At 46.0% G+C, this 11,434-nt stretch overlaps 1 long non-coding RNA gene across 1 annotated transcript; it reads right to left on the reverse strand.

Annotated features, from left to right (window-relative positions):
• Window positions 1-9,091: 9,091 nt before the first annotated feature.
• On the reverse strand, window positions 9,092-10,400 carry LOC139057028 (uncharacterized). The gene is made up of 3 exons (XR_011512522.1): window positions 10,341-10,400; window positions 9,398-9,509; window positions 9,092-9,186 (listed from the first exon to the last, which is right to left on the reverse strand). It is a non-coding gene; the product is annotated as an uncharacterized lncRNA (long non-coding RNA).
• Between the last annotated feature and the right edge of the window lie 1,034 nt (window positions 10,401-11,434).

Below are 11,434 nucleotides of genomic sequence, written 5' to 3' on the forward strand. Positions count from 1 at the left end.
AGTTAATTAGGAAGGTAATTGGTCAATTCTTCGTAACTAGTTGAAAACGTATTTCAATTCCTCCAACAAGCAATGTCCGCCTCTCTTAATATACCAGCTCGAGGAATAAAACTATGCTAACTTCACCAAACAATTTTCTAAAAATAAAAAAAAAATTTAAGATGTTATGCAAGACGTTGGCTTATCGCACTAAACTATGTTCACCACGAAGCTGGCAGCAGCTGCTTTCTTGTTCGTTTGCAACATGCACTTGGATGAATTTAATAAGCGGCGTTCATTATTCTGCTGTTGTACATTCGCCGTTGCCAATAAGCGCGCTTGCGTGTGTAAAATACTGCAGTCTCTGGACCGAAATAAAGTTATTTCACTCACTTATTCACTCAGACCTGTGCAAGAAGCCCTGTATCTATTTTAGGACAGAGAACTGAGTGAGTTGGTTAGCGTTCATGGCGTATTTTTGTGCAACGCTCACAAGTCGTCGAAGGACAAAGCAGCAACGCAATGGAGAGCGCCTGTCCTCTCTGTTTCTGCTTCGTCTTTCGTCGATGAGTGAGCACTGCACAAAAATACACCATGAAAGCTCTATCGATGTATATTACTTGGGTACGAACCTACTAGCTCCCACATGGAACCTTCGTAATCTTAGAATTTGTGGCGATGAACACCCCTTTGTGTGCCGACTCAATCGCTTGAAAAACCGGGGAATCACTCGATATACGACACATAATTTTTGAACGCTCTTCCTCTGTTGACTTAGCCATAAGGCGCATTCTCGAAGTATGCGTACCAAGGAGCACATCCGATTATAGTAGCAGCTTTCAGGGATACGTGGACATAGTGACCATTGAACAAGTGACGCGCTGCGGTTGCACGTCAGGAGCGGCCATCTGGTCTGCATAGATGCGCCACGCTTTGGTCGCACAAAGGCTGACAGGCGTCGCTCTCTTTTTTGCCGGCGTTTAGGCGGTGGCCAAGGGCTCGGCTGCCGACATGTCCAAGGTGCTGCCATTTGACGTCATCCTGCAGGTGAATGGCATAGTGGTGAAGGATGCGCCACTGCCGCAGGTCAAGAAGATCATCGGTGATGCCGGCGACCAGATAGTGCTGACAGTGAAGTCTTCGAGTCCATGCCGGCTGCTGACCAACCATCCAGACCTGCTGGGCATTATGCGCGGTGCACCTCTAGAATCGGCCGTTGTCAAGACCACTGCGCTCGGCTTCGTCGGCGGTAAGGCGCACAGCATCGGCATCTTCGACGTTGATGTTGGAGACGACAAACTGAAGCAGTCGGCTAAGTGCTTCGTGCTTCTGGTGAGGTTCAAAGGATGCGCCCCGCATCGAGTAGTTTTGGAGCGCCGTGCAGCGCACTTTGCGCGTAAGTGCTGAAGAAAAAGAGTACGAATTTGGGCTGGTTGGTTCGCGATTACGAGCAGTAAACAGCGCTAAACATCAGGCCGAAGAGAGGGACACAGGCAACAGCACTAACAACCAAGTCTGTTTTTTCTTTCAGTCGGCATATATATACTCTACCGCTATCTCAAAGAGCAAAAGCAACAGAAATTCAGGATGCGCAGGGGCAATTGCTATCAATGATATAGGAAGGCATCATCCGTACCGACCAGATTGGGAAACGTCTATAGGCGGCAGCCATTTTTAGCAGCAAGTGCGGGTGAACGAGCGAGGAGAGCGCCGAGCCCGATATCATTCACGTCACAAGCCCGCAGCTCCTACGCGGGCTTTACGGACAGGTGGTGACGGAGGTCGAGATTTCGCACACCTGTTTTAAGCGCAGGCACGAGAATAAAACGTTGCCGCATGTGCACAGCACGTTTTTACCCTGTACCTAACCCATTACGAGCTTGTAGGTACAAACCCGGAGAAGCGAAAACGATGTAATGGCCGATTATACTTCATACCGACTCCCCACGGTCCATGGGTTCATTGGCTGACGCTGTTGTGCTGAGCACAAGGTCCTAGGATCGGTTAACGGCTGCGGAGATCGCATTTCGATTCTGGCGGAATGCAAATAACACCCGTGGGCAGAACACTGTATTTGCATGCAGTGAGGACAATGCTGTGGCGACGATGGAATGAGGAATACTGCATGACGAAGGTCAAATGTAGGAATGGGAATGACGACGATGGAACGACTGCGACATCATGACAGATGAATGAGGACGACTACATCCCCACGATGGCACGACACCAGTGTGGTGACAATGGGATGACCACGACTGTGTGATGACAATGGCGTGACGACGACTGTATCACGAAGCCTGTATGACAACGATGACATGACGATGTTGGCATGACGAGAGTCGGTTGACGAAGCTGGATTGAGAAAGATTGCACGACCGTAAACGCATGATGGGGACAGTATGATGAGAGACGCACGATAGCGATTGTGACGACGTAGCAATAAGAACAACGGCATGACTACGGCATTATAATTCTGACTGAATGATGAAAAAATAATTATGACAGAATGCTGAAGGATCGACGTCGAGTGAACGACGTGGCCGGTATGACTACAATGGTGGCATGACGACAATGGGATGACGTTACTGAACGGATGACGAGGGTAAAGCGACAGCGTGATAATAACAACATAACTACAATGGCACGACGGCGACACAATGTCGGCAATGGCATGACAACGGTATGAGAAAATGTGACGACCGAGTTTATGACTACAATGGCGTCATGATGACTGCATCACGAAGCCTGTATGACGACAATGTCATGATGGCGATGGCGTACCGATAGTCGGATGAAGAAGCTTTAGTGAAGACGATGAAAAGATCCACGAGGTCATGGCGATGTCTTTGTTACAACGCATGCACGACGAATGTATCACGACGATGACTTAACGACGACCTGACGAGAGTCGGATGAGAAAGGCTGAATGACGATGATGCACCATGCGGCAATTCACTGCGCCGCAACAATATCTTTTTTTTCCTTTGTGGGGCGCAGGCACCGAAATGAAGAAAAAAAGACGCGAAGGAAAGCATGTTGGCCACAATCGAATGACCACTTTTGGCACCTCATGTATCTAGTGAATGAATATCGAAGAAAACGTGAGACGCTTGACCCACAGAGAATCATACGCATACTCCTCGGCATCCTACACCGGCGAGACAGGACTTTACGGACAGATTGCGCTCAAGCGAACGCGTTGCAATCCGTCGAGTCCCCACTCTGATGGTGGCGAGCGACCATTATTTATTTTGCTCGTCTGCTAGCCAGAAAGCGTCCAAAACTTTGCCAGGCAAAAATCCCCTCGGTTGGACAAACGAACACCCACCGAAGTGCGCCGCGTGGTGGTCGGGCCAACACGAGAAAAACGCATGCCCATACAAAAATGCTTCCTTACTTTCTTTAGAACTTTTATCAACATCCTATCAACTTTAGTAACATCCTATTGACTTTTACTTTTTAGTAACGTTTGTCAAAAGAAAGTTGGTTACTTCTTTTGTAACTTCAGTGTGTAAAAAGAAAGGTTCTAGAAAGTTAGGACACACTATTTTAACTTTTTAGAAACACGATTCAATAGGAAGTCAATAAAAATAATTATATTCTTAAAGTACATAACCCAAGTTACAAAACATGCATAAATATTATTCAATAAGGTTATAATTATTCAGTGAACATGGCTGGTGCAAGACAGTCTTGTTTCATGGACAGGTGTAAATTTCCACAATTTTCAATCAACTTTCTAGTAACACTGGTTACTAGAAAGTTGTTAAAAATGATTTAGTGAAAAATGAACATATAACAGCATCTGAACTATAAATGAATATGCAAAGACTGGCTGCTTTTTAAAAATAATGTTTTTTTGCACAGTAACTCTTTTCCTAATTTTTAATCAACTTTCTAGTAACAGATGATAGTAGAATGTTCATAGAAAAAAATTGCTTCTAATACCGGATGCTAAGAGGAAATATGGTCTCACCAATTCAAGATGAGGACACGTATTCTCGAAAACACGGCAGATAGTTCCATGGGAAGCGTGTATATGAGCGGTGATCATGAATTTGTGCTCAGTAGGTGTCAAAGAAGCCCGTAGGCCATGCACCATAGCACTAGACGGAGCTGCACGGACGGCGCGCTGATCGGCTCGTGTTCGCCAACTAAAGCGGGAGACACACGGTCCGATTCGGTGTCCGATCCGGCGTCCGACGCGCCGAAACTTCAACCCGAATCGAGGTGTTTTGCCGTGCCGAAGCGCCGGAAAGGACGTCCGGCGTGCGACAAACCGGGCAGATTTTCGTCGTCCGACGTGTCCGACAACTGCACCGTCGTCTGGCCACAGCCAATGGCATGTGACGTTCTCTGACGTTTCCTCCACGGAGGCGGTGCTGGCTGGCCGGTTTCTCGCAGTTATTCTTTTTCCTTGCCTGCTGCAGTTTGTTTCTGACATGAAATAGTTACCAGTTCAGTAAAATTATCTCGAACGTGTGCCTGTTATGCAAACCAGCGCCTTGTACACTAGCACTAAGCTACTGGTGAGATCGGGAGCCGCGACGCGAGGGCATTTCGCGAGCAGACATCACACACCGACCGTCTGAGCGAGGCCGCACGCTTCGCTTGCATGTTTGCCCTTTGCAACGACTGCGTCGAGTAAACCAATTGCATTTAATTACCGCCGACCTAAGTGTACACTGTTAATTGTTTTGGCAAAAATAAGCACTCTTCGATGAGCTCGGGCTGGATCGCAAGCGCCGTCGGCTGCAACGTCCGCCTAGCTATGCCTACCGGCCCTATCGCTGGCTTTAGCGGAGCCGTCAGTGGACAACGCGCCGTCGTGAAGTGTTCTGTCACTCACGGGGCATAATTGTATCGACAGCGTTCGCGTAAAGCGAAGCAGTGTTGTGCAGAGTTGTTTATATTGCGTTTCTCGACGTGGACATAGAATAAAGAACAACTTTAGAGAAGGGAAACTGTACCTTCCACAGTGGTTCGAAAATAAGAAGCGGCAGCGCATGGAACTTAGTGGGGGACCCGACAGATGGCGCTACTTAAACAGGAAGCGGAAATGTTTTTTTTAATACACTTTTTAATATGGCCGCTTTATACCGGTGGCGTACGCTGGGTACGCGCCCTGCTCGCCTCGCTGGCTTTGCGGCATGCCCCAGATGCCGCGTTTTAATGGCCAGGAGACTAAAGAGTCTCTACTGACGCCCATACAAACAAGCCACAAGTGAGTGAACAGGACGTCCGATTTTATTGGCAGAAGAAAACCAGTGCACCTTCTCATACAAGATCAGAAATAAAATTTGCATGTCGAGATGCGCTGAAACCATTAACGCGAGCTCAGAAACTGCTCACTTTCGTCGCCGCACATGGCGATCTGGTAACGAGCGACAACCAGTAGCGCAAGCAAATTGGGCAGTGCACCACCGTTTTGCACAGACAGTCGCCGTAACTTGCATTGCAAAGCAATCCGGTGACGCAAGGCACCTGCTGCCGCAACCAACACAGCGACATGGACTAAACGGTATTTTAGCGTTCCCGCCTTTCCATCCTGCACGTTTCTTTTTGTTCTTTCGGGGGCCGCTACTGTGTAACTCATAGTTGGTGCACCACATTCTCAATGTGCGCATCACCATTTTGCATCCACTTTTGCAGGCCTTTCCGCCCATGTAGCTATCAACTTCTAACCATGCAATAATGTGTGCTGTCTCCGCTCACACCACATCACGGCCGATGAAGGCCCACAAGCATAATTTGCCGGCGGCTGCAGCAAGAAATGTCGAATGGGGAGAGGACCAATTACAGTGCATGTAAATTGGGAGTCTTTGTCGCTGTGTGGACTGCAGGAGGAGATGGTTACCTCGGGACACTGTTGCCCATGCAGCTTACCAGGTCGCCACATCGAAGAAACATAACACGGCGACCATTATCAAATTAGACTGCATTCAATGACCGCATAAGGTTCAGAAAATACACTGTACATTGGCTAAGATCCACATGACAACAGTGGGCATTCACGCGCTACAAGTTGCATACAGCACATTCAGCTATCCGACTTCAGGCACAGTGCTTGCCTACGTCGCACATGGTGGTCTAGTAACGAGTGACAACCAGCAGCACAAGCAGATTGGACAGTGCCCCACCTGTTTCCACTGACAATCACCGTAACTTGCGCTGCGAATCAATCGGGAGACGCAGGCACCTGCTGCCATAGCCAACACAGTGACATGAACTACCCGGCAACCTAGTGTTACCTCCTTTCCTACATGCACGTTTCTTTTTGTTCTTTCGGTGGCCACTAATGGGTCGCTCACACTTGGTGCCCCACCTGCTCTCCATATGGATGTGGTCTGTTTTGTGGGAATCGCCAATTCGCAGCCACTTTTACAGGCCTTTCCACCCATGTGGATATCAACTTCATACACTTCAAACCATGTAATCATGTATGATAGTCTCTGTTCACGCCAAATCATGGCCAGAGAAGGCCACAAGCACACTTTACCCACGGCTGCAGCAGGAAAGGACAAACAGGGAGCACCAATCACAGTACATGTAAACAGGGAGTTTGTGTCACTGTGTGGACTGCAGGAGCAGGTGCTTACCCCGAGAGGCCATTGGCCAATACAACTGAAGAGGCTGCCACATCCCAGAAATGTAACACGGCAAGCATGACCAAGTGGGAAAACATTGAAAAAAGATTATGCAATCAAATCACTTCAGCATACTCTAACATAACGCTCAATCTATACACTGGCACTATGCATTGGCTACGATCTACATGACAACAGTGAGCATCTTTTCGCCGATGACTGCGTCCTTTTTCGGCAAATAACAAATGACAGTGATAAGCACATGATTCAGTCTGACCTTAACGCTATCTCAACATGGTGCAAAACTTGGAATATGACTTTAAATGCTGAAAAGTGCAAGCTTATGCGCATCTCTCGAGTTAATAGTGAATTACCAGTATATACTCTTAATGGTGTGGTGCTTGATCCTGTTACAAGATACAAGTACCTCGGAATTCATATTACGTCTAACCTTAGCTGGCATGCGCACATTGAGCACATCACTAACAAGGCTAATCGCATGCTCGGATATCTGAAACGCAACTTTCACGCAGCCCCAACTAGCATCAAACTTCTACTCTATACCACACTTGTACGTTCACAACTGGAATATGCTTCATCAATCTGGGACCCTGGTGCTAAGAGTTTGATCGACTTACTGGAGATGTTACAACACAAATCAGCGCGGTTTATTCTTTCTGACTTTCGGAGTACATCAAGCGTAACCACTATGAAGACTACCCTGGGCCTAACTTCACTTGCATCACGACGCAAAATTGCACGCCTGTGCCTTTTTCACAAAATATTTCATAATGAGTCCATTGGCTACGAGTTACTTCCTCGCCCTTCATATGTTTCACGCCGCACAGATCACATACATAAGGTAGGCATTTCTACATGCAAAACTAAAACATTCTTGGATTCTTTTATTCCTCGCACGTCATATGACTGGAACCACCTTCCTTCCTCAATTGCCACAATTCCTGACCCTGTATTGTTTCGGACTGCTGTTACCGCTTCTATTGAATGATATATTGTGTTGATCACTTATCCTAACTTATCTATGTCTTGGTAATTGTTCTCTGCTGTTGCTTGAATTTCAGTGTTATGTATTACCCACTCCCCTCTGTAATGCTTTGCCCTGAGGGTAAAAATAAATAAATAAATAAAAAATAAATACATGCACGCGGGTTGCTTGCGGCATATTCAACCGTCCGACTGTAGGCATAGCGCTTGCCGTCATCGCACACTGCAGTCTGGTAACAAGCAACAACCAGCAGCGCAAGCAGACTGGACAGTGTGTCCCACGTGTTTGCACCGACAGTCGGCGTTGAATATGAGCAACTTGCATTGCGAAGCAATCGGGTGACGCAAGCATCTGCTGCCACAGCCAACAGTAACATGGAGTGCCCGGCATTTTAGCGTTAGCGCCTTTCCAGCCTGCATGTTTCTTTTTGTTCTTTTGCATGCCACTAATGTGTAACTCACACTTGGTCCGCCACATTCTCTACATATGGACATGGTCGGTTATGTGGACATCACTATTTTGCAGTCACTTTTGCAGGCCTTTCCACACATGTGGATATCAACTTCATACACTTAGAACCATGTAAGTATGTATGAGAGTCTCCATTGACGCCAAATCATGGCTGAGGAAGGCCACAAGCAAAATTTGCACACGGCAGCAGCAGAAAAGGACAGAACGGGGAGCACTAACCACGATGCGTGTAAATTCGCAGTCTATGTCACTGTGCAGACTGTAGGAGCAGGTGCATGCCTCCAGAGACTGTTTCCCAATGCAACTGACCAGGCTCCTACATATGAGAAACGTAACACGGTGACAAGTACCAAGTCGCACAGCGCCGAAACCAGATTCTGCAATCAATCTCTTCATTGTAGTTTGCACAAAAACACAGGCTGTCGAGCAAGAATAGCAATCCTGAATGAGACTAGGAATTCAATATGGGACTGAGAAAACTTGCATTCAAGAAAGAAGCCACTCTACCTTGCAAGCATTGAAAGCCAAAAACATTAACAAAAGTTAAATGCTATACATAGCACACAGTGTAAAGGTTAATGCAAGACACACGCCAATGCCGCATCAGCTATTTCAGGAGAGGAATTGCACATGGCAACATACACTAGAAAGAACTGCTACACATGTTATGCTACTTGACAGTGACTGGCATTAAGTATGAGCAAAGAATCGGTTGACCTTTATTGTTTGTATGAGGAATAGGAATGACCTCTAACAAAAGTGTGGAATGAAGAAGCTTGCATTCATTGAAACAAAATTATACTTGGCAAGAATTGGCAAGGCCAGGAAGCTCACTAAGGAAGGGCAAGCTGACAGAACACTCTTAGCCAGCGTCGTCTGTGCTTGTTCAGAGGTTGTAGGTACATCTGAAGACAAATAATTTTTGTTGTTGAGGTACCTGGATGACTCGGCCAATATCCGTGCTGGTGGAATGATGGAGTAGGCTTATTTCACTCTTGAAACAGTCGTCCATAGACTTGATATCTCACCCAAATAATTCTGGAATGGCTTCTTTGTTCGTGGTCTTGCCAATTCAGCTCCAGCCCCTTCCTGTTGGTGTAGATGGGGGCTCCCGTGATGACCAAGATGTACTTGGCAGAGACTCTGTTGGGGCAGAACAATGGCACATGAGATACAGCAGAGATTATCCAAACTCATGTAGTGTTTTCTTTTATGTTCGAACTAATTGTGCTGAACTGTAAACATGGACAAATGTTCATATCATCTGCTACAAACAAATGACATGTATCTCAAGACTAGCAAGCCAATACAGCATATATCAAGCATATTTATTTCTGAACCAGGTGTTGTTTACCTTGTAGTAGCAGCCAAAGTCCACACAATGACCTTGTTGTAGCAGGCAGCAGCTTCTGTTTAGTGCATGGAGTGTGTTGCTTTATACTGGTGCCATCCTCATTACTGCATGTCTGGAACAGAAATTTTGACTGCATCAGAAATTGAATAGGCACAATTTTGCAATATAAAACGCGAAAAGGTGCGACATATACATTGCAATGGTTTGTGACTACAGAACACATGCAAATGTACACTGTTTGTTCTAGGGTGCTTAAGCAGCGGGGGTAAATAAATATGGTTACTCTCCGTAAAATTGATGTCTGCGTAACTACAATGCATGTGAACAGCTTTAGTATTATTCAGATCACAAATAAGAACATTTGTGCGCTCGTTTATACACTAGAAGAGATCACACTGCTGATTTAACAAGCGAATAGATGAAAGACATGAAGCTATTAGAATTGATACATTCTTTTTGTGCATGAACGTGATGCACCGCTTCACTACTGCAAAAATAGATGTCCTGAGGTAAGCCAAACTGACCATCAAGAACATTTGGAACCAACAGGTACGAAATATGGGTGAATTATCATGTGTGCAACTGTTTAATACATTAAATTCAGTACTTTAGCGTGAGTTTATCAAAAGGTTATTCGGTTCTGTGAACGAAAGAATGTGCCGGCGGACTCGAAAAAAAAATATATTCATAAGGCAACTCAGTCACTTATGGCTACGGCTACAACGAGATGAAAAATGTGACGCGCGTTCCGATATCGTTTCTCTTTCGTGAATGTGTGCATAAAGATGGCCTCGCAACTGAAAGTTTATTTCGGAAACAGCAACGGAGGGTCCTGACTGCCCTTATGTAATGCAGCATCTAGTTCGTTAACTTACCTCCGCCTGTAAGTTAACCAGACGAGTAAATTACATAGCGATTGAAGCAGTGATGTTAAACGACTCACCGGTATTGCTGTCCCCAGTCGCAGCAGGACCCGGCTCCCATTTCGATGCAGACATGTTCCACATGGCTCAAGACTGAAACCTAGCCCCAACCCCCAAGTTAAATAACGCGAGATATCGAAGCGCAATAAACTGGTGTTAGCACAAAATAACCAACCAATGTACGAACCAAGGAATCCGTACCTGCCGTGCAGGCGAACATACCGGTAAATATTTTAAATCCAGGCCGGAGGTCACGTGGGAGGTCGATGATGCTGAACGCTATTTAGCGTTTAAAATGACAAAAAACAACAAAGTTGGTAATGAAAAGTACAACTTAAAATTAGGGATTATAATTTTGTAGCCTTTATCATGCAATAAAAACGCTTCGTTTATTGTTGAAGAAAGTTTGTAGGTTAAAATTGCGCTTACTACGGCGCCTCTAGCGGGAGATAATGCGCTCAACGGGGAACCTTTTTAATTGGTGTACTGTGCCTTTTTCTTTAACAGTGCCGCGTGGTCGAGTTTTTCGCCCTCTGTGGCCATTTGCTGAACTTGAGAGTGTGCTACCCCTGACGTGGATATGAACTCAAGCTGGGGAGCTGGATGTGGGCGGCGCTTACGCGCCGCACGTCGAATCGGACACCGAATCGTACCGCGTGTGTCTGTATAGCTCGCTCATGGTTCGGCTGAAGTCCCCGCACATTCTTTATAATAAGGAAGCCTACCTAGGCACTGTAAACCCAACGATTGGGGTCTAAATGCCTCTCCGCCTCCCACTACGGCTTCCTTTGAGTGACAAAGTCCGATCTCGAAGGCCGTGCTTTTGCAACCTGCATGCACCCGAAGCAATTGCGAATTTTGAAGGCAACATCCGCTTAGTTTTTAATATATATACATTTCCTTAAACTTTGTATCACAAAGTACAAAGTACACACTTTTGGACCAAACAAATCTATTAAAGGACTCTATCAAATGTTATTAGGAAAAAACACGCAATTTTTTCATTTAAGATACATTTTTCTAAAAAACCGCAGAGTGGCGCTACTGCAGTATTTGTTTGGTCGACACACCACGTTGGTCGTAGTGAATGCTTCTTGCAGTAAGGTGGTATTTG

This window comes from Dermacentor albipictus, chromosome 3, assembly GCF_038994185.2.
Source record: "Dermacentor albipictus isolate Rhodes 1998 colony chromosome 3, USDA_Dalb.pri_finalv2, whole genome shotgun sequence".
Lineage (NCBI taxonomy): Eukaryota > Metazoa > Arthropoda > Arachnida > Ixodida > Ixodidae > Dermacentor > Dermacentor albipictus.